At 37.2% G+C, this 25,109-nt stretch overlaps 1 protein-coding gene across 3 annotated transcripts in view; it reads right to left on the minus strand.

Annotated features, from left to right (window-relative positions):
* The window catches only part of FBXL17 (F-box and leucine rich repeat protein 17), a 479,571-nt gene that overhangs the window by 214,201 nt on the left and 240,261 nt on the right, over positions 1–25,109 (minus strand). The gene's annotated exons all lie outside the window — the stretch shown is intronic.

Here is a 25,109-nt window from a genome sequence, read left to right on the forward strand (position 1 = left end):
AATGAGTGGTTGTTCTTGCTTGTAACACAAAGAATCCAAACCAATATAAATGTATACAGGGTATTCAACTCAATTACATGGAAAATTGCAAGACAGTGTGTTAGCGATGAGATGCGCTGCTCAGATTCCTCTTCAAACAAGGACTTGCTGCCAAACATGGGGTGGCGAGAGCACCAGCCTCGGCTGTTGACCTGGACTGTAGGGTCAGCCTCGGCTGTTGACCTGGGCTGTAGGGTCAGCCTCGGCTGCAAAGAGACGGCTCATCCAAGCAGCAGCCTATAACAGTGGCTGAGGGGTGGGCGGTACACAAAGACCTGTCCATTTCAGCCCTAAGCAGCACACCTGGACCGGCAATGCTAGCTCCACAGGGTCGGCCAAGACCTTGGCGGCACCAGCATCACGGTTTGAATTTTCCCTCTGCCCAATCCTCCCTCCACACTTCCTTTCACAGTAGTTGATACCTAATAAACATCTTAGACCCCAACCAACCTCCATCTGAGTGTCTACGGCCAAAGAACCCAAGAGTGTCAACTTTCACATTATAACACATCACAACAACATAAGAAAACCGAAGAAAAATATATGTGTGAAACCACATAAGGAAAATCCTCACCAAATCCCTATAAACAAAATGCAAAACAGATTTTCTTCTACCCCACCCACCCCTCTGCTTTTCCAACCTTTCTTTAATAATACAGTTTCCTTTGGCCACACATATTATAGAAACCTTGGTAAAGGAGTAAGGCGTTATTTAACAAATCGGAGTAATACAATTAAGTTGGCTGGGAACCTACTGAAAATTGACAAGGCCTGTGAGCAATGTGATATTTCCCAAGAGTCACCAGTTTTGCTTTTTAACTTTATCTCATTATTGCAATTTTTTATTGAAGGAGATTTGCTGTATAATCTGGGTAAGATTTCAAGTATTTAGGTGATAGGAAATAGATGTTTTCAATCAAAATTTGCTGTGAAGCAAATTTCTTTTAAGTGAATCCCATTTTTAAATGGGATTTAAATTTCAGCCCATAGCAGCCCTCCAAGAAATGGACTGCTGCTTATAAAAGTGAATTTTTAACTTAATCTGTGAGCTCCTTAAATCTCCATTTGCTTAAAATACATTTCAGTTAAATTGAGGTGCATGTAAGAGTTCTTGTAAATATTTAATAAACTCTAATCCTTATATTACATTGCAGATTAGAATAATATCTAGTAGCAAAATAAAAAATTTAGTTTTAGTAACAGTATAAAATAATCATGCTTTCTTTTGTTAATTCATGTGTCAAACTCCTCTGTCCAGAAAACACAACATCCCTCCTCTGTTTATATTCTGGCGTTATCTTTGGCATCTTCTAGGCTGAGAAAAATTGTGACTTCAGACATCAAGTATTTTTTAGTTCCATATATTACTTTACATACTAAAATTTATTTGAATGCGCCAACAAAAATTAACTAGTATCTTTGTTGAGATTAATGATCAGAGTATCTCTACAAAGCCTCCAGTGTACATGTGGACCAGTCCATATCTGGACGTTTTCTAATGACCTGTCACACACCAAGGAAAGGTGAACACAATGACAGCAGCCAAATGACACCCAACACTCAGCCTTGAGAAACTAGAGGGTGAGGCTGGGGCTGTGTGTCTATATTTAAACAAATAAGAAATTTACAGGGAAATTTTTATAGGTCTCATTAAAGACTTTCCTGAAATGAGTACACAAATAGGTCTGTTAAATACCAGAGGGATGAATGTTTCCCAAAGGGAAGAGAAGGAAAATAAGCAGTAAGTACTGGATTTGTGCATACTGTTAAGATGTACTATATATTTCAGAGAATTTGGTTATTTTGTTTTGTTTTGAAGAAAGCAAGGACAAGGAATTGAAGGGCCAATTACAGTATGCTCTCTTTAATCACCAAATTCAATAAATATATAACGAATCTGTAAGATAATTAGAGAATCAGCAATGGAGAGAAGAATAAAACATTTCTAAACCATTTACTCACATAAATAATAAAATATTCAGTTAAATTTTTAACCTTACACATACACAGACTTCTTCGCACCCCTTCACTCCCCTCTCTCCGTCCCTGCCCCAAATACCATGCATCATACATACTTCCAAGTATGTTTCTATGGAGAGTAACTAAAATTCAGTTTTTATAATTTATTAAAATTGGTAAATATTTCCCTATTGAAAAAAATCCCCTTTTCTGTATTTTACATACCATAATACACTCTTATGATAATAATCCCACTAAAAATCTTAATCTACTTTAAAAAGGTAAAATGCCTTAGCTTAGGGCAGAGAGTTTTCTCCCAGTGGAACTACAGCCCCCTTGAGTTTTGTAAGAAAACTCAGTCCTGCAACACCTCCCCTCCCCGCATCTTGTCAGTAATTTACTAAGGAAAAGCAAAACTTTTTAAGAAAGCAAAGTTGAATCCACTGATGTGGAGCATTAAAATGATTACCAAAGAAGATTTCCTTTGAATTTTTAATAAGAAACTCCACCTTGAAATGTATCCAAAAGCTAAAAAGGTAATTTACACTGCTAGATATTCCCTAAGGGTCACTAATGAAAAAACATTAAAGCATACAGTGCTGAGCATCTTAGCATCTCAGAAGAATTTTCTTTACTACCCATTCAGGTTCACAATCCTACTCTGACAGTTTCTAACGTCTTTCGATTTAGTAATTTCACTGCATTTATATTTGCAAAGATTATATGCAGACCTGAGTGAGAGTTAAATGGGTAGATCTGTCTAAGAGTAATGACAATAGAATAAGATTTAAAAAATTTAACTCAGTAGGGTGTCTATGTTTTATTCTAATGCCTAACTCTACTTCAAGATGCAAGTAAATGTAGGATAATGTGGAAAGAAACAAAGCATGATTTTTAAAAATCAAAGCCATTAAGTACTTAGAAAGCCCCAAATTCAGGTTGCCAGAGCCAGAACACACCTGCATGCACTATAATCCTTAATTTGAGATGTCCATATGTGAGATGTGCTCCTTTGTAGTTCCTCAATCACTCAAGATTCCAAAATAGCACCAAAAAGTCTATGGTTTAAACATCAAAATTTGTACTTGTACATAGTATGCTCTCTGAAGCTTACAAAGAGCCTTGGCCTCTTAAACTTAAAATGATTACTAGAGCACAGATATAAATGCAATCTGTGGCACTTAGCAGCATGTGCTACTTCAGTCATTATTCTGTGCAAATTATGCTCCCTGCGACCAGTTAGTTAATCAAGAAGCAAGGGCAAAACACGAGGGAAAAGCTCTTCTGCACAAGTTACAAAATCATCTTTCTGATAAAATGCATAAAATTAATTATATATCTCTGTATATCTTATATCCAGAAACTTGTTCAAACCCTGGTAAACTCGGCAGTTCTATAAGGGAGAGGCTACTATTATATGACCAAGTTTCCTTAATACAAATGCCAGTAGGACAAGTATATAACACTGTAAACAGTATGTGCCATTTGGAGAAAAAAATCCAGGAAACCTCTCCTTACTCACTCATTCTATTTCTCTCCTATATCTTTAAAGAATACCAAAACTATCTCTAAATTCCATTCTGTTCATTCACATGGACAATAAACATTTAGAAATTTCTCATTCAGGCATAAAAATGTGTCTGTGGTTAACTAACACAAACAAAAGCTGCCAATGTGCTCCTACTGTTTTATGGGAGAAAGGTCTTTTTGTAATTGAAAATATATTGCTTTCAAAATCTGTAAGGGCTCTCATATTCTGTTCTAAAAATGTTACTGTCTAAACCATTTCTGGGGACTAAGTATTACATGATTTACTCTGATTAGAAACCTTATGGAAGCTGAAACAAAAATAAAAATGATTTTAAAAGCCTAAATTTTGAAAGGCTCATATCAAAATTGATAGAAACTTAGCGTACCAACAAATAAACCGGTGAGTGACCTTCTATGAAAAATCAACTTAATATTTATCTTGGCATGCCTATTTCTTATGCATTTTATCAGAACACTTCAAAACTGGTAGGGAACCAATGCTACCAATCATCACACCAAGGGAAAAAAACTTGCTTCTCTGGGCAAATACGATAAGTGATATATTTAGCTTTTCCAATTTACATATAAGGAGTCCCTCTTAGAAAGCAAATGTGTCATTTATGACATTCATTTAAAAATCATAACATGTCATATGTTTACATTTGGGGGGCGGGAGGACATGTATTTTTCTTTCTATTAAGTATTTTACACGTGCTCAGAATCCGACTTCTGAAGATCTCTGAGCAACTTTTATAAATACCATCAGATGGCAAAGTTGTTCACCTACAACATGAAAATGAAGGAAGAACTGGGAACAGAAATCAGTGGGAACCTCAGATGCTTTCTCACTTGATATGTGGTATTTATTTAACTTTTACCATACTGTTAGGAAGAAGGAGAGGGGATGGTATTTATGCCCATTATGTGGGAAAACTCAAGCTACATAACATTTAAATAAATTATTTTAGTAAGCTATTAACAAAGAAATTGGAGAACAGAAGTCTCCTCCAGCTTTCACCCTGTATGCTACACAGAATAAATCGAGAAGCTATTCAAATTAACGAGATGAAATCTAACATCGAACTGATTTGATAATTTCCTGACAACTGAGGTCATTTTTCTGTTCAACAAATCTTAACATTTGTTATGTTAGGAACCTTTATGTACAATTTATCACTGTTAATATTAGGCCAGAGGTAATAAATGGCAAATGTAGTTACACTTTATTCACAGTAAGGGCTGATGTGATGATAAATTGCATCACTCATAGAGTTTTCACCTTTAAGTCAGATGCCAGAACAAAATGGCACAAATTCAATTTGTTTGAAAAGAACTAGGAATTTTATGAAGAGAACTGTCTTCTTAGAAATGAGAAAAAACGATAAATCAATTTCCTAGACAGGTAAAATCAATGCTGAACATGGACATGCTGTCTATGACAAAACATAACTTTTAAAAACATAGATGAAATTGTTGTTTAAAAGTTTAAAATTCTGAAGAGCTGAAAATGCTCTGGGTCTGTTTAAACAGTATGATTACCATACCAATCTAGTTATCTTCCTAGATATAGACTCAGTGTTTTAAAACGGTTATGCTTGTTAGCAATTTCATAAAGTTAAAGACTCCAGGAAACATGATCGATTACCGCAACACAAAATATTCTATGATTTTGTTTCTAAATGTTAGTTACCCTTTGCATATGTACAACAATTTATTTAGGCATGGAGAGCCCACATAGGAAGCACTAGCAAAATGATTTTTCAGCTCAGTAAGAAACCATTAATTCATTATCAGTAACACAGCTCCTGTGCAAATGGAAAATATGGTGTTTTTCAGACATGAGCAGGAACAGCTTTTAATTTAGACAGTTACTCACACAGGACAACCTTAGTGTTACAAGGCCCATTTTCTCCAGAATGTCTTTGGTGGCAGCTCAAAATTAACACCAAGTTTATGGACAAACTTCTGTCTCAAAAGACTATCAGAAACTGTGCTTATGCTACCCTGAAGGGAAAGAATGTGATAGAGAGCAAGGTAGAGCGGAGTAGGAGAAAGAGAAGGAGAACATAGTCCACATATTGGCCCAGATTCGGAAATCAGATTATCCAGGAGTAACCACTTGGAAGAACGAGTTTGACATCAAGCAGACAGACAACAATAGGTTCCCCTTATTTGGGGAGTTGGGCGGTGGGGGTGGGGTGGGCTGGGGTTCACGCAGCACCAACACTGTGCCTGGATGTCCAGTCAGCATGGAATGAAAAAGATCAGGAAGTAAGGAGCTGTCTGAACAACCAGGAGGCAGTGTGAAGTTCTGGGTTAGACAGGGCAGGCCCTACAACAAGGGCTGAAAGGCCGGCAGAAGCACGCCAAACCCAAGCGTCCTGCTCAGGTTTCCTGCTGGATGTTAAAGAGCCCTGTAGAATGTACAGGAGAAAGAAAGCCAACCTACAGTGTGTCAGTGATGAGGGAGTGGCATGGATTAAATGCTCCTCTATGGAATACTTAGCCAGTCCACTATTGGTCAAGCCAAATCAAAGTACATATATTATTTAGAAAAAACCCTACCCCTAGGAGAGTGAGTCACAGCTTTAAGATTTTAGTTTTTAACACACAGAACTAAGAAACTCATCTTTGCGTGAAGGGCTCTTTGTGACATTCTGATCCCAGGTTAAAGATTATATCTTCAGAGGTACCCTTCTTGACCATCCAACATCTCTCTCCATCACATTAAGTTACTCTAATTCTCCAAATACCACTTTATACTATCTGATAGGCTTTTTACTTGTTTATCTTCCCACAAACCCTAAAACGAAAGCTTCAGGAGAACAGGAAATCTGCCTATCTTACTGACCACTGGATCTACTAGACACTCTGTAAACTCCTAGTAGACTCTACATTAGAGTTTAGTTTTAAAAACTAAACTCTAATGTAGTTGATAAGTGGTCAAACTAAGCCAAACAAAAATGAAGCATAAAATAGTTTGTTATGTGATATGAATAGACATTGGCATACTTATCAGTTACTTTTGGTACATAGTACATCTTTCATTCTCTTAACTGATAATCTGTAATCCAAAATTTTTCCATGTCTACAATGGTATGATAAGTCATAACCAGAAAAATGCAATCATTTTCTCAGTTACCTTATGGAGAGTAGGTTACGCCTGGTATGGGCTTACTGCTTATACTGCAATATATTAATGTTTTAGAAGAGTGTTCATCTGTGGATAATCTATATTAGAGACTAATTTAACAATCCTAATTATCTCAAAGATGCTAGCATTTTAGCTAATACACTATTCATAGCATGATTTTTTTTTTTTTTTTTTTGCGGTACGTGGTCCTCTCACTGTTGTGGCCTCTCCCGCTGCGGAGCACAGGCTCCGGACGCGCAGGCTCAACGGCCATGGCTCACGGGCCCAGCTGCTCCACGGCATGTAGGATCTTCCCAGACCGGGGCACGAACCCGTGTCCCCAGCATCGGCAGGCAGACTTCCAACCACTGAGCCACCAGAGAAGCCCATAGCATGATTTTTATATCCATATCCACCGCTAGCATCCTAAATGCAATCACTAAAGGAAAAATTAATTATTTACATGTCAGAATATTGTTTGCATATCATAAATCCTCGTAAAGTTTTTTAAGGTATCTTCAATTTCTAGATTTTCTTTAGCAAGAAAACAGTTCATTCAATGAAGCCATCATTTTGAGCAACCAGAAATTATTTTTTAACTTTTTATTATGAAAAATCTCAAATAAGTAAAAAAAAATAGAGGAAATGGTATAATGAACATTCATGTATGCACCCCACAGGTCAACGATGATCAACTCATGGCCAATCTTTTGTCATTTATGTGTTGACATTTCTCTCCATTCCCCTCCCCACTTTGAATTGCTTTCAGATAATCCCAGAATTTATGTTATTAAATTTGTATGTCAAAATATATTTCTAATAGATTATCAGATTTTAAATATTCACATAATGCAGGTTTTTCATGGGGTTTTTTGGGTGTCATTCTTCTATTTTATTTTATTTAAAAATTTTTTTAAACTTTTTATTTTATATTGGAGTACAGTTGATTAACAATGTTGTGTTAGTTTCAGGTGTACAGCAAAGTGATTCAGTTATACATATACATGTATCTATTCTCTTTCAAATTCTTTTCATGATTTTATTAACCTGTTTATACTTTATTAGGAGCCTGTTGGTTTTTTTTTTAACATCTTTATTGGAGTATAATTGCTTTACAATGGTGTGTTAGTTTCTGCTTTATAACAAAGTGAATCAACTATACATATACATATATCCCCATATCTCTTCCCTCTTGCATCTCCCTCCCATCCTCCCTATCCCACCCCTCTAGGTGGTCACAGAGCACCGAGCTGATCTCCCTGTGCTATGCGGCTGTTTCCCACTAGCTCTCTATTTTACATTTGGTAGTGTATGTATGTCCATGCCACTCTTTCACTTCGTCCCAGCTTACCCTTCCCCCTCCCCGTGTCCTCAAGTCCATTCTCTATGTCTGTGTCTTTATTCCTGTCCTGCCCCTAGGTTCTTCAGAACATTTTTGTTTTTATAGATTCCATATATATATATGTTAGCATACTGTATCTGTTTTTCTCTTTCTGACTTACTTCACTCTGTATGACAGACTCTAGGTCCATCCACCTAGGAGCCTGGTTGTATTATACAAAACTAAAATATGCTTTAAAAGGACACTTAGGAGGCTCTTCTTGATAATTTATAATATCAACAGTAGTTTCAACACAGCTAAAGTAAGTTTTTATTCCTGGCTTCTTCAGGTACCTTCTGGCAGGCTCTGATTACCAAATTTTTATTCTGTTATTAAGAATAAAAATTAGAAATGAAAGGCAAGTTATAATGCCATAGTTTTAATCAATCACTAGAGCTTAATTTTTCCTCCTTTCTTTGCTTTCAAGGTGAAAATATTCATAAGAAGATCAATTCATTCTTGGAATTTAGATGTACTACGACAAATTTAGACATCTCACTACAAATACAGTTGGAGCTGTAAACATAAAAGACCAGAACATCAGAATTCCATAGCAAAAATCTGTGGTAAATTACCACAGATTTCAGAAGGAAGACATTTTGGGGGAAGAGAAAACACTGAATGTCTACACTGCTCTCTAGCTTAAAGAATTTGTTCTCCAGGTCTTTGATGTGAATTTCGGAGAGCTACCAAATAAAGGGGTAAGGCTATGTCATTTTTACATCAGCCACTTGTTTCTGGGCATGCTAGGAGGAGAGGCATTCAAGAACCTCTTCAGAACTTTGCTTTCAAAATTTAATTATGAGTGGAATAGCATAGCAGGAAGACAGAGAAATTCAATGAGTGTACATAGACCTCTGTCCACAGGCCAAGATTTTATTTCCAAAAGGACACAGGGCCTTCTCATTGAACAATGCCATGGTTAGCTCATCATACCGACACAGGGCTTGTGCCAGGACATATAAGGCTTTCGATGTTCCACTATTCATTACTCCCTGATGCTTGCCAAGGACCAGACTGAGCCCATTCAGTATAAACTTAGTGCTGGGCCCAATCAAAGGACTTCAAGAAAAACATGAACAAGTGTTTTGTATGCAGAATCCAGCCGCTGGCAGTGTCTATTAATGTAACACTGTTCCCAGCTAATTCTCATTTAAAAAATGGCTTTTGAACTAAATTGAGTTACCTCTCTGCTGTATTTTAACATTAACTGACACAAAAAGAAGAAAATGGTTATAATTATTCATTTTAAAATGTACTTCGTGATAGTAATTTTCCAAGCAATCTTCTCCCACGCTTTAAAATGGCACATGGGCAGGGAAACTGGACAACAAGTACCAACTTTTAATCATCATCTATTGCTTTTATTTTAATTAACAAAAAATTTTCAAAACCACTAAAAATATAGAATTGAATGTACAAAGGATGCCACTTCAGTTGGGAGAAATGGTAAGGATATACTTTGCAAAAATTTCAAAATAGACATCACAGAGGCGAAAAACCCTTGAGAAAATGGTGACAGAGACCCATGTGAATGGGTTCACCAGTTCCCAGGGCATGCGCACTCCAGGGCTGGGGCGCTCATTCAATGTGGAATGTGGGCGGCTGTGGCTCAAGTGAGATGAGTTCAACCAGTCTTGGCAGCTTATCCTCAAGGAATGAGGATTAAATACAACTTGCTTCCCTCAATCCCCAGAATGGGTGGCCATTACAAACTACAGGGTTTCTGTCTCCAAAGAGCGAGATTCATGAAAATGAAATATGGAGAGATAGAGGGGGCATCAGAGAAGCTGATCCCCCCCAAAACAGACTCCTAAGTGGCATTGTATCGATACTATTTTTAAATACTAAAATTTTTAGTGCCAAATCGGTCTCAAATTAGGAAAATAATTTATTACAAGTTTTAATTTCCATTTGGTAGCTTTATTTCCAGCAAATTTTTAGAACTGAGGAACAAAAATCAAGAGTGTGGTGATTAAAGACATGGAATGTTGAATCAGACAGAGCTGAGTTCTAATCCTGATTTCACCACTAACTGGGATCTTGGCAAACTATTTAATCTCTCTTAGTCACAGATTCCTTATTTGTAAAATGGAAATGATGCCTACATATTCGCTTTGAATTTGGAGTGTGTGTGGTGATGGGATATCTTTCCCATCACCATCTTTCAGCTTAGTCCACCCTGTTGATCAGAAACACTAGATTTTTTTTTTTGCGGTACACGGGCCTCTCACTGTTGTGGCCTCTCCCGTTGCGGAGCACAGGCTCCGGACGCGCAGGCTCAGCGGCCATGGCTCACGGGCCCAGTTGCTCTGCGGCATGTGGGATCTTCCCGGACCGGAGCACGAACCCACGTCCCCTGAATCGGCAGGCAGACTCTCAACCACTGCGCCACCAGGGAAGCCCCCTCATTATGGTTTTGCTCTTGTTTATGTTCACCACTGTACTTATAGTACCAACAACAAAAAACACAAGACAAAAAGCCTACATAGGAAGAAACTTCTGCAAACACAGCACAGTGTGTTGTAATTTCCCCCATGTATCAGTAATGCTTGACTGTCTAAAGAATTCCTGGCAGAAGAAATATTTAAATCATATCATTTATAAGACTGGAAATCTTATGACAAAGCAGTTTTCTCATGATTTTTTTTCTGCTAATAACATTTACTATTCTAAACACTGTAAAGTCAGAGTCGAGAGACTAAAAGAATGTTGGCTAGTAGGAAAAGGTAAATATGTGATAAATACCACAAAGAAGCCAATCAGGGGGAAAGAAAGGATATTTGCCATCAGAATTACTGGGTACTTTGCAAATATGCGTAACACCTTGTGAAAGTGTGGAACTACTTATTTTTTCTGTCTTTAAAGGTTTTATTTTATGTGAGCCAGTTAATCTGTCCTTACTCTGCTTAAAATCATCAGCTGTGAATTCACTTGGATAGAATTTAGAAAGCAATCAGAGCAAAAAAGACCCATTTCATCAGCTTTATACAGTTATGCAGAAGGTAACCTGTATTCAGTAATTCAATTTCTGAAACTTCAGAAAACTTCCTGCAACTTATGATTTTTAAGCTGCAGCCATTTTGCTTTCAAGGGGCATGAAGAACTTTCAAATTCAAACAGCGTTCCTTAGAAAAATGCACATGGCAGGGCATTGCCTCTGCTTCAAAAACTGTACATTTGTTGTTTTTGTCATTGTTGTTTAAATGATCATTTGATCAGTTTGGATCCTATCATCTAATATTTTCAACATAAACTTGCAGTATAAAACACTAGTAATCTAATTTAAGAAAAAATAAAATACAGCATTGGTCAGCAGAGGTTTGTGAGCACTAAAAGTAAAGAAAATGTGTGAGAAGGTTAATTTTGAGCTTTTGTGTCATGTCATATATCTTACCAGGAAATCTCACACTCTTGTAGTAAAACTTTTTATTTTTCAAGTGTTTCAGGGAAAATAAGATATTTTCTCTTTCATTTACCACAATGCTTACATCTCCTTCACTTTGATGGAAGAGATATTTTGGAAGCTAGTAGGTCTCTTATTTTATAGTTAAAAGGATAATAGGTCTCTTCTGCAGTTTTGTATTGACTCTATTTAGTTTACTTCTCAAAAAGTTTCCCTTAATTCACCCTTTTTCTACAGTTCACAACCAAGTTGCTCTGATGCTTTTTATTGATTTTTCCTTTATTCCCTTCAAGTTGCCATCCTCTTCTTGCTTCCACGGAGCAAACTGTGCCAGACACTATGTCTTATGCTGGACATTCTCAAATTTCCTTCATCAATTCTATTCTCTCCCTCAGCCAAATATTAATTTTACACATAATTACATTTCTAAATATTATTTTCATTAGAAAGGTTACCTACAATAAGAATAAAGAAATTAATCAATCCTCTAAGGCTTCTCCTGAATTTATAGAGGATCACACTAAGATATAGGCTCAAAATGTACAGTTCAACCAACTATACTTATTGTCTCCTACAGGACATACCTCTGTGCATCCCTGATGACGAAGAACAAAAGCTTAAGATATAGCCTCTGTCCCCCGAGAAGCTTCTTACTTTAGTTGAGTAAGACTAACACATATGAAAATGTTAAAAACAGATACGAAGAGTAAAAGATTCATTCACTGAATGTAAAACATTTTTCAGAGTTTTGGGACAAAGCAAGTGGCACAAAACAACATGTATAGGATGGTCCTATTTCTATTAAAATATATTAAAAATGACTAGAAAGATACAGAGAACTCTGGGGAATAGAAAGAATTTTACCTTTTTCTTCACACAGTTTGGATATGCTTTTTTTTAAAAGTATAAATTGCTTAGGTATGAATTAACAAAGAACTAACAATAAATAAAATGGATTCAGATGGGTGAAGGCTTCTTGGAAAAGGCAGAAAGAACTGGTGTGAACCTTGAAAAACAGGCAGAGAAAGCACACAGCACTGTGGAAGAAAAGTTTTTAGCACTTAGAAAAGATGTAATTTGGCTTCAGGAGATGATTCCGGTAAAGCTGTAGTCGAAAAGCCTGGCTGTTGTAAACTGGTGAAGGCTTTGACGTAATGTAGTTATTAAGCCATTAGAACTTGCATATGTTTCTCAAAGTTGCTTGTAACTATAAAAAAGGTAAAGGATAAAACACAGCTTTCTCTGGGTACATACCCAAGTTACAAACACAGATAGGAAAAATGTGGGAAAAAATTTTAAATGCTAGAAAAGAAAGAGAGCTACATTTAACTCTTAACAATCTGTTTATGTAGCTTCATTTCTTATCCTAGACAACTTGTAAGATTCTTCCCAAAAGGAATAGGACAGAAGAGCTCTGCTTTCAACATTTTTGCTGATATAACTATTCTAAAGTTAACTAACAATTATAAAAACAAGAAAGAAACATAAAGCTTTTGTAGAGTTTATATTCTATTATAAAAAAGGTCATTAAAGCAAAAAACTTAGTATCTCTCCCTATTTATTTACTTACGAATATGCAACAAAAAGAGAATAAAAGTGACGGTGACAGAGAAGGAACAGGAAGAAGTCTGATGCTTTACAATTTGCAAATTAATTTTACATATTATTTTATTGGACAACTGCCAGAAAGTGAGGGATTAATCCTATTTGAAATGGTGGAAAACTGAGGCTCACAGAGGTGGAGTGATTGATTTACTCAAGGTCACTCAAGCAGTAAGTAAGAAGCTGGGCCTGAAAGCCAATTCTTCTAAGTTGAGGGCTCTTTCTACTACACCACTTCGACCAACACCACCACAGTATGCACCAGGGGAAAACTGAGACTGCAGAATAACAAAGCAGGACAGGATTCTACTTCTTGTAAATATGAAAATAAAATACAACTTAAAAGACATTAACAGGTGTTGACAAAAATGTGGAGAAACTGGAGGCCTCATACACTGCTGGTGGGACTATCAAATGGTACAGCCACTTTGGAAAAGAGTCTAGAGTTCCTCAAAATATTATACCTAAAGTTACCATATGACCCAGCCATTCCACTTCCAGATAGACAAACAGGTAAATAGATACATGGAGAGAAAGAAAAGGGATATATATGTAACCTCCAAGGGAAGTGAAAACATATGCCCACATAACAACTTGTACACAAATGTTCATGACAGCATTATTCATGTTAGCCAAGAAGTAGAAGCAACTCAAATGTCCATCAACTAATAAATGGATAGACAAAATGTGGCATATATCTATTCAATGGAATATTATTTGGCAATAAAAAGGAATGAAGTACAAATAAATGCTACAACATGGAAGAAAACTGAAAATATTGTTTTAAATGAAAGACACAAAAAGGCACATATATACTATCCCACTGATATGAAATGTCCAGCATAGGCAAATCTGTAGACAGAAAGTAGACTGGTGGTTGCCAGGGGCTGGGGAAGGGGGTAATTGGAAGTGACTGCTATTGGTTACTTTCTGGGCTAATGAAAATATGCGATAATTAGATTGTGGTGATGGTTGTACAATTCTATGAATACAGTAAATACCACCTGAAGATGGTGAATTTCATGGTATGTGACATATATCTCAACAAAGCTGCTATTTTTAAAGGAGGTGAAAAAATGGAGAGAAATAGAGAAATTTAAAAATAGAAAATAATTACAAAAATAACTTACATAGAATTTCTTTCCTAACAACCTCTGAATTTTAAACACAACTCTGAAAAGTATATTATTTGGTATCTTTTGTTAATTAAGTGAGATAAAGAAAGTTTTAAAACTACGATTAGGCATTGTTTTATAATTCAGTTTCTTCTGCAGCTTCAAAACGTCATTTCACTAGGCTCCTTTAAAATTTCATTCTTTTAAGACTCCACAAGTCTTAAAGACATGAGAAATTAAAAGGTGAATTACGGAATTCAAACTGTTTTTATGAAATCCTTCATTTGAATGGAATATGTAGAGAGATAAGGCAAAAGGTATTTTTAAAGGGACAGATGACACCTACATAAATAAAGTAAATACACCTCTCAGGAGTCATAAGGACTTTGACAGGTCAGGATGGGCACCCGTTTCCTTAGGGTTGACTCATGTAAGCCCATCCCACGTCTTCTTTCTTGATCATCTCTCTCTGACATCATGTATCCTTCTAACGGATGTTTGCCAAAAACCACTCTTAGTTTGATTCTGTTTTTATTGAAATTGAATTAATTCTATCCTAGACAAAAAATTTTTTCTAAGCCTTTATTTTTGTTTTTCTAAAACTTGAAAATTTATACTATGAAATGTAAATAGCATTGTCCTGTTTCATTTGATTCAACACATGTGCTTACTCCTCATGAGATGTATGGTGCAGAGTTAAGAGCGGAACAGCGGAGCCAGACTTCCCGAGTTCTAATCTTGGCTCTGCAATTTATTAGCTATAGTACTATGAACCCAAAGTAAGTCACTTGACCTCTCTGGGGTCAGGTTCCTCATCCTAAAATAGGAAAATAATCATAACTTCCTTGCAAGCTTGTGTGAGGGTTATATGAGTTAACATATGTAAAGCACTTTGATCAGTGCTGTGTACATAATACAACATTAAGCACAGCCTAAGTGTTAGCTAATTCCTTAGTAATGAAAACAAGGACCATCTGAGTGCCTTCCTTCATTTGCAGCTTGCATTAGGGTCAGCCTTAACCCATCTGGGCTTCCAGGCTCACAGAGCACAGCACAAGGAGCAGGACTGCTGCCTCTGTTCCCTAGTCTGCCGCTCCATGGAAAACACCCTGTGAGTCCATATCAGAGAGACGAAGGGGTGTTGGGACCATCACTCCTGAGAGATAATAATACGCACCAAAGATAATCCTGCCCATAAATGAGTTATTTCAATTCCCAATGTTCCTTTTTACTACCTACTTATTGCCTCCATTTTCTATCCTGTTCCTGATTTATAAGAGCCCTTTCTAAGTATTTCTTTCTCCCTCTAAAATTACACATGGCTGTCAGTCATTCATTGCTGTACTACTTAAGAAAGGTCACTTGGAACGGAAAGGAGGACTCAATCTTAAAGAAAATGACCTAGAATCTTGAGTATGTTCTTCCAAAAAAATGCAATGAAAATCTTTGTAGTCCTTATGGTGATAAAATAATAATATGTGTTCATTGTATGCATAATGCTGATATCCAGATTACTGCCCCGTTGCCTGCATATAGGATGGTCTTAGTTTTCTAAATAGAAAGAAATGGAAAAAACAAAGGGCTAGAAAAAGAATTTAACATTTTTTTTCAGACCTGGTCCAGGTTCTGAAACAGAACAAGCTTTGCAAAAGTACTCAACACCTTGGAACTCCATTCCTTAGCTGCCGTTTAGTGCAGCAACATGGGGTTATATGTGGACCAAGACAGATTATCGAGGGAGGACATTCTCTGCTCTTCTTTTTAGTTCCTGCATATAATCCAGCAGCAAATGCTTTTAGCTCTAGCTTTAAACTATATACTAATCTCCACTTCTATCATGCAGGTCCACACCACAATCATGTCTTACTTAAGCTGTTATAATACTGCTCAACTGATTTCTCTGCTTTCCATCCTTTCCCTGGTACTGTCTATTCACTACTCAACAGGTAGCATGATCATTTTTAAATGAGATCATGTCATTCTCTCACTCAAAACCTTCCAATAGCTTTTCACCATATGTAAAAATCCAGACCCCTTCACATGACCTACAAGGCCCCACATAATCTGCCTGCTGTCATGCACTCCGACCTTATTTTCCTATCCCTCCTTCCTTCACTGACTTTTGCTCTGGCCATACTGCCCTCCTTTCTGTTTCTCAAACACACCAATGTGGTTCTGCTTCAAGGACTTTGTACTTGCTATTTCCTCAGTGATTCACACAGCTCACTCCTTGACTTCACTCAAGTCTCTGCTCCAGTGCCAGCTCTTCCATGAGGCAGACCCTCACTAAGCTGTAGAAAACTGCAAACTATAATCCCCAGGCACATATCCTACTCCCTACACCCACTTAAGCTGTTATACTTTTCTTACCACTATCTGAAGAATATTTTCACTTGTTCATTATCCATCCCTCCTACTGGAATGTAACTCCCCGAAGGCAGGGTCTATTTTGTTCACTGTTGTAACTCCAGTGCCAAGAATAGAGATCAGCAAGTATTCGTTGAATAAATAAATAATCAGGTGAACCTCAATGAAAGTGCTTAGAAAACTATGAAATATCATGAGCTCTTCGGATACAGGAATCACCTTCGTACCCTTAGGGCTGAGCACGTAGTAAGTTTGAAGAATGAATTCATAAACAAATGTACCAAGTTAAGTTTGAAGGATGGATAGATGGATTCCTGAATGAATGAAGTTGCTGTGTTTAAGGATAATCAGGTTAGGCTAGGTCTATATATCTGAATAAAGTAATGAGTAACTATTATTAAACATTTTTAAAATTTCCTTTGGCTTTTCTATCGTAAAACATTTTTTTGTTAACCCTCTCCTTTTTTTTTAGCACTAAGTAGAACACCCCTTAGATATCCTGGTTTGTGTTCTTACCTAAAACAAGACAAACTGGGGGAAAGCATCCCATTAGATCATGTTCCCTAGTAGGCCAAAAGATTCACACCCTTGGACAAAGACCTACTGCGAAAGTAAAAAGGTAGAGTAGGCAGGGAAATACCTGGGCTTTGCAAAAGGAAAGACAAGGAGTGATGGAGAGAATGGAATACTGGCCACTGCTCCCCTCCCAGGATTCCCAAACATGGTCCTATGAGCTTTCATTATTTTATTGCATATGCTTAATATAAACAATGTATAGCAATACAAGAGCAATACATGATTAAGATGTTTTGTGATCTTTTTTGATAGTAATACTACATTTTATTTGAATCACTTTTCACACATCAAATAACATCAAGTCCAACTTTTCACACATCAAATACATCAAGTCCAAAGAAGGTGAGGGGGGAATGGGCAGAGGTGGGAGGTAGAATATATCCACTCTGCTAAAATCAGAGAAAGAATTTCTTTTCTTTATAATGTCTGTCATTAGAAGTCTATCATATAGCAAGAGTCAAATGCCTTTATTCTCGTCTAGCTTAAGGGTCAATAAAGTGACCACAGTTTATCGACACTAAGGTGTGGTTGTTGTTCCTCACCCGAGTCCTGGATAGGACGGGTGCACCCTAGCTCGCTCTGGCTCTTGGACCAGAGCTAGGCAAAGCTCTCAGTGCTCTGTCAGCCTTCGTCTTCACTCATCTGCTTTAAACTGTGTATGAGAAAACCCACTGGATTCAAGAACACCCAAGCAGAACCTGAAGCATAATTCTGAATTAATCTCTTTTTAAGATCCTCTCTTCAAGTTTAATTTGAAACAAATTCTTCAGTAATGCAAGCTATTTATTTATAATAACACTTGAAACTGACTAAAATATGTACTTCCAAATATAGAATTTCTCATATTTCTTACCTGGATATTAATAGATATAATTACAGTGCATTATAGCTATACCATTCAAAAAAGACAAAGAAACGAATTAATACATGTATCATAAACAAACTTGCCACTTGACTGTGGAATTAGATTTTAATTAATGGGCCCTTTCTCAAGTTTGTAAATAAAGTTTACTGCTTGAAAGCAGTTTCCTATTTAGAGGAAAATAAGGCTTTTAAATGATTTCAATTTTCAAATGCCGAGTAATGTCGAATTTTTTCAAAGTATTCTTTATTTTAATACTTAAGAATTTGTTATTTTTGATGAGAATCATCATTTGTCAATCCTACTGCAGTATGCTTTCTTTCCTGGTAGTACATTGGCATGCTTTAAAAAAAAAAAAAAAATAGCAGATTTGTGCCTGAAAAACATCACACTATCATTTGCTGTACCTTAATTTTTTTAAGGAGAAGAAGCCCCACACACCTAATTAGGATGGCATTTTATGTGCTTCCTTGTTTCTAATTAGTGGTTCAAATAAAATATCCTAATATGAGTAGTTATTAAACCTGGGTTCTAAGTCTCCTTCTTCCTCTTGCCAATACACTGAAGAGTCCATATTACCAGCACAAAGTCTCCTTCATCAGGCCAATGGCAACAAGAAATCTTCAACAAGTGTTGGCCTGACCCCTTTTCTTTCTCTACAGATCCAGCTGAACATCAAAAACTGCTTGAAATTCAGTAATCACATTTCTCACTGTTCCAGAATGACCTATTTCGCACTAGAATGAACCAGTGAATTCATACATATAAATAACTATCTGCAGACACTGCTTTTAAAAATATGAACAGGAATGAGCAAAAAAAAAAAGGAGTGGGGAGCTGTAGTTAAAAATGAAGATTTGATTGAATTGGTATTCTTCAACTGTCTGATATGACAATTAGAAACAAAGCAGATCTACATAACTTAGCTATCAATGTCACATTTAAAGTCTTAGAAATTGTCAAAAATAATATTCATGAGAGTACAAGCTAAATTAACTTTTTCTTAAAACATATATCATCATATTTTTCTTGTGTATTTATTTAAGCTATCTTTTCTAGATACCTAAGAAAAAATATGTTAACATACTTCTAAGCAGACTAGGTCTACAAATTAGTTGCAATATTCTTCATCCATAAGCATTTATTGAACACTATTGTGCACAAGATCTAATGATATGTTACATCCTGCAAACACAGTGTTCTAAGACCTTCTGATCTCTCAGAAAGATCTTTCCCATTTTTATAATCTTTCAGTCAGTGTATAAAATTGTACATTCCAGCTTTTCCCACTAGAATATGGGATCATGCTTTATTCATTTCTATATTCCCAGTGACTAACAAAATCCTATCGCATAATGAAGTTTCAATGAATATTTGCCAAATGGATCGATTACTTAGTTCCAGTCCTTGAGAAGCTTACGGAAGTCCAGGCAGTGGCCACACAGAACCCACTACATCGCTCACATTAGAGCTCTGTGTCGTAAACCTAGGGCCCTATGGCATACCCTGAACTGACCAAAAGATTCCGACTTCAGGCTCTGATTAAATGACCAAGAATCTTAATTAAATCAAGAGTTAAAGATTTTTTAATATGAAACAACAAAATTTTGGTGGATCCTGGAACTTCTGCTTCCAGCCATGATGAGAACAGGAACCAGATTTTCCCTCCTACCTCAGAAAATCACTAAGCTAGACAACATATTAAAAAACTGGTATTCAGACACTGACAACAGGCAATGCAGGACAGTGATCTCTGACAGCAAGGAAACAAACAAGTGAGCCCTACACATCAAACACTCACTGCTTAGAGCACTTCCAGATCACGGCATGGGAAAGGAGACCCCAAACAGAGCACAACAGTCTTGCTTAGTTCAAGAGACAGAGTTCAGAGTTCTAGAACACCAAGGTGGCTAGAATCTGCTGCATAGAGAACCAGAAAGGAGGGAGCTACACAGAAAGAGCAAGTGAGTGAGCTGTGCAGATACGCACAGGAGTCCAGTAGAGTCTTGGGCTGAATACTGGTCTGGTTCTACATAAAAGAAAACTACTGAGGCTAGAGAAAGAATAATCATTCAGGACTAAGTGGAGCAACGTCTGGAGCTCACAAAGGCCTGGAAATACCTTGATTTCCATGAGCCAGGATACAAAGACCTGCTAATCCACAGGGCATCAACTCAAGGCCTCAGAAGGACAATGCCCCACTAGTGTGGCCAAATTAGCCCTCAACTAAAAGCTGTTCCGGATCCACCTAACAAAGCTTAAAAGCAAGCCTTAGATGATCAAACTGTGTCCAAGTAACTTAACTGCATCCCAGAACAAAGTCCAGACATATTTAAAGGAATATAAAAACAATCAGCACCCAACAACCTAATATTCACAATGTCTGGCATCCAATCAAAATGAACAGTCAGGAAAAGGAGGAGGAAAATATATCCCACAACAAGGAGAAAAATCAATCAATAAAAATAGATAAAGAAATGGCACAGGGCTTCCCTGGTGGCGCAGTGGTTGAGAGTCCGCCTGCCGATGCAGGGGACACAGGTTCGTGCCCCGGTCCGGGAAGATCCCACATGCCGCGGAGCGGCTGGGCCCGTGAGCCATGGCCGCTGAGCCTGCACGTCCGGAGCCTGTGCTCCGCAACGGGAGAGGCCACAACAGTGAGAGGCCCGCGTACCGGGAAAAAAAAAAAAAAAAAATGAAGGAGGAGGAGGGACTTCCCCGGCGGTCCAGTGGTTGAGACTCCGCCTTCCAATGCAGGAGGCGCGGGTTCGATCTCTGGTCGGGGAACTAAGATCCCACATGCCTGCCGTGAGTGCAATCAAAAACATTAAAAAAAAAAAGGAGGAGAGCGGTGACCAAGTCTGTGGAGCCGCCCCAGGAGCTGGAGCTGTCATACCCCTTGCTCTTCCACTTCCCGTTGCAAAATAAAGGCCATAAAAAAAAAAAAAAAGAAGGAGAAGGAAAGCATGAGCACGATCAAGAGAGAACTGGAAGACATAAAAAGACCCAAATCAAATTTCTAGAGATGAAATGGTATGCTGATACGCTTGATGGTCAAAATAGTCTACATTTAACAAATATTACATTTTCATAAATCTTGAACTTCTTCCTCTGATTTCCTCTGATATTTAAACTTTAAAATAGGGGTAAAGCGGGAGTAGGTAATTATATCACACTTCATTGGTTCCAAACTTTTTCTTAATCTGCCATTCATAGTCCTAATCTCTCTAATACTTCTCAACATTCTACCCCATTTACAGATAGAAAGTTACTCCTCTAAAATTACACAGCATACAGCGATCTGGTTGAATGCAATCTAGATTTTGTCAATACCTCACCCTATTTTTCCTCATACTTGCATTCTTATCTAGACTTCTCTCCTCCAGACATGTCAGTGTTGTAAGAAAAAGTGTGGGCAAGACATCAGGAGACACCAGCTCCCATCTGGGCTCTGCGCCTCTGCGTGAAAACCTCAAGGGCATGTGGCTAATGGGGCTGGATCTCAGTCTCTTTATTTTTTAAATTAATGAATAGATCATTTGTAAACACTTTTTAGCCATTGAGCTCTTTAAGTGCAAGAAGCAGGATAGACATATGCTATGCTGCTCCTGGAGTGAGTGTATACGTGTACCCTAGGAGGAGAGAACAGGATAAGGGATGAAACAATCCCCCTTTCATATATTCCATCCCTTCTGGTTCTGGATATCTAGTTTAAAAACTACTGGGTTATTTCCACCAGGCACCTCCAATGATAGACTTATTCACTCATTTATTTACAAGTATTTATTGACTCGTCTACTATATGTCAGCTATATGCATGAGGTACTGGGGACATAACGGTCAATATGAGAGCATGTCTGCAATCTAGAAGGTTGTAGATGAATGAGGAGCTCTATAAGGAAAGATGAGGGAGGGCAACCACACACTATCTTTCATTAGAGTAGCTGTAACCTAGTGTTTATTAGTATCAAATATGAATTTATGCTGATACACTCTGATAGAAAAATATTACTGCATTGCCCTAATCCTCCTACATATAGGCTAGTTTACTTCTAATAAAGTTAGAAGTTTAGTAAAGAATATTTGTTACTAATATTCATGGTAATTTTAAAATGACTAAAGTGAACACAGAACAAAGTCAATAACCGTTGCAGGTAATATAAAATGTGTTGGGAAATTCTATTTTCTTAAATTTTGCTTCCAATATATTAAAGATAGGACGAATTATGAATGGGGGTAATATATGTGAAACAATCCAATAAGGTAAATGAGAAATACTGGCAAGTGGAAAGAAAAAAGTACTTCTGAGATGTCTTCTCAGAGGCGGGAATACTACTGAAGGACTCTCATGACAGACACCAAGACAGCATCAAAAACTGACGAGTCTCTGAGAAACGTCGCCTTAAAAAGTACACTCCTCACATTAAGATGATCCAGTTAGAGGGATGCCTATTTTAAAAATCCTCCTTTCTTGGAGGAAAGGAAGACCTGGAAAGTCTGTCCCCAGAATTTGTACACAACATGTACACAACATGCCTTGGAATAATAATCCCTGAACATCATACCTGAAATAGCCATCCTAGGAATGGTGCTGTGAAAGCTATTCTTTAGAAAATTGGTTTTTCAAAAGAAAGAGTAAAACAGAATTAAGGCATAAATAATTAAGAAATATACACTTTGGGGCTTCCCTGGTGGCGCAGTGGTTGAGAGTCTGCCTGCCGATGCAGGGGACACGGGTTCGTGCCCTGGTCCGAGAGGATCCCACATGCCGCGGAGCGGCTGGGCCCGTGAGCCATGGCCGCTGGGCCTGCGCGTCCGGAGCCTGTGCTCCGCAACGGGAGAGGCCACAACAGTAAGAGGCCCGCGTACCGCAAAAAAAAGAAATATACACTTTGATTTCTTTCATTTTTTGGAACTTTTACAAATAGAAGAAAATTTTAATTATTCATTTTATGAGTCATTTGAACAACAATCCTTTATATAACTTTTTCAGTTATAGAACTGTGGCAATATCTATTTATATTACACAGCAGGCTGTATATGAAAGTCATAAAGCTAATCTTGGTTGCCATTATCTGTAATAAACAGAAAACACCCTGCAGGAGTTTACACACCATTTTGTGAATATGACATGTACAGATTTTTACATACGCCAATTCCTAGAACTTATTTATTTACGGATTTATTGTGCATAGTGACAATTTGTTTACTCCTAAAGTACTTTTGATTTGTTAGTATCTTAGTGAACACATTTCATTCAATTCCCAAAAGTTGTCGTCTCTGGCTTCCAAATTACTATAAATTCAATATGACATCAAGCATAAATCATCATTTATATTAATTGAGTGTTATTGTTACTGAAAGACAACTAGGTACACATCACTAAATGTCTGACTGAAACAAATTAGGCAAGAAAACAATTTTATAGCCAATAATAAGAAATAAAGTTGTTGTATGTTCAGTTGCCCCACATTCTTTGTTTGTGATGGTGTAGGATACTAAGTGACTTTTATATTCTTATCTGTGGCCATTTGTTTTTCAAACTGTGTATATCAGAAAGACATTCAAATGGGCAAAATTTACCCTGATACTAAATGAAGCACACAAATGCTTGGCACATTGCAAAATGTTTCAAGCTTGGTTGGCTTTTCAATGCCTGAAAAGGGAATTAGAGATACGCCACTGAATGCTAATCACACTGTTGCATCTACTCACCACATTTAAATTCTTAGGGTGAACATATTTATCACTGACTTGTGATGCTACATGATTTTTAAATATTGCTCTCAAGCTGCTGGATAGAATTTCATGTCCTAAGTCCAGAAAACCAAGGTAAATGACAAACATGTTGCAGATTTCTTTTCTTACCCAGAATATTAACAGAGTGCCTCTAATCCTATACAGAAATATAGCCCAAAAAGCACAGCCATGCACTCTTTTGAGTGTATACAAGAGCGTAATCTCCAAGCAATTTTTTAAACGAATGCATCAATCACCTGACAATTGGGCAAATTCAAGACATATTAGAAAAAGCTGAGGGATAACTGGGAAATATACGTCTAGGTACAATAACCTGACAGAACAATAAGTGCTCAAGTTACCCAAACAAAAATGTTTGTCCCTTCCAATTACGCATGGTAAAATCAGTTAAGTTCTTCTTAGAGGGAAGAAACAAAACAAAAACTGAAGAAGCATGGGCTTTATTCACTGACTATGAAGCCTAAGTTAGTTTTTAAAATGTGAGAATTTAGTGTGTGTGTATGTTGAAAAATAAATTTATAGTAAGCTAAAAAATTGTTTTTGTTTAAAATGCACATACTATCATACACATAAACATTAGTCCTTAACTTCTAGAACTGGCCTCATTTTTAGACTCATTTCTAAGTAAATGCCATACATATGGGGGAACTGGGGCAAACTGGAAAGCACAGGTCCATCCAGAGACGGTAGTCAATATTCATCTCAAGCTGCTGGGGGAGAAGTGGGAATGCAGACATCTCCCAATTTTTAGAAAAAAAGAAAAGAAAAGAAAATCTCCCAATTTAAAAATTTTTGCAACTAATTCAAAGTTGAAAAGTTATTTCTCTGAGGAGTTCTACAATATGGCCCATCTATACAGACCATGTCCGTAATGAGCAGCTGAGCGAGATGAAAAGGAGTAATTAGAGCTATCAGTGATAGAGAAGGCCCCAAGACAGCATCTCATCTGGCCCCCTGCCTTCAGACAGGGAAGATATTCATCAAGTTTAAAAATGGAAGCAGCCAAGTCTCAAAGAGATTAAAATGAACTTGTTCACAGTCACACTAAAATTAAATAACAAAACACAGGTTGATCACCTTCCACAACTATTTTTTGTTTGTTTTTAAGATAAAAAACCATTGGCTTAGATATTTTACCGAGTAATTACTGGCTTGAAAAATGACAAAAAGATACACAGTGAAGAAATTTTGAAATGAAGATGACAGTGAACAAAATCTCCTTATAAAGAATGTAGTAAACCAGAAAGATAATAGAAAGAAATGAGAGAAGTCCTAAAGTCACGGAAGCATATAATACAGAATACAGGAAGGCCCTCAGCCTGACATCAGTGAAATGACTCCAGAAGGGAGGTCTAGGAGAAGGACTGGGAAGCAAAAGA

Source organism: Stenella coeruleoalba (assembly GCF_951394435.1).
Source record: "Stenella coeruleoalba genome assembly, chromosome: 3".
In the NCBI taxonomy this organism is placed as follows: domain Eukaryota; kingdom Metazoa; phylum Chordata; class Mammalia; order Artiodactyla; family Delphinidae; genus Stenella; species Stenella coeruleoalba.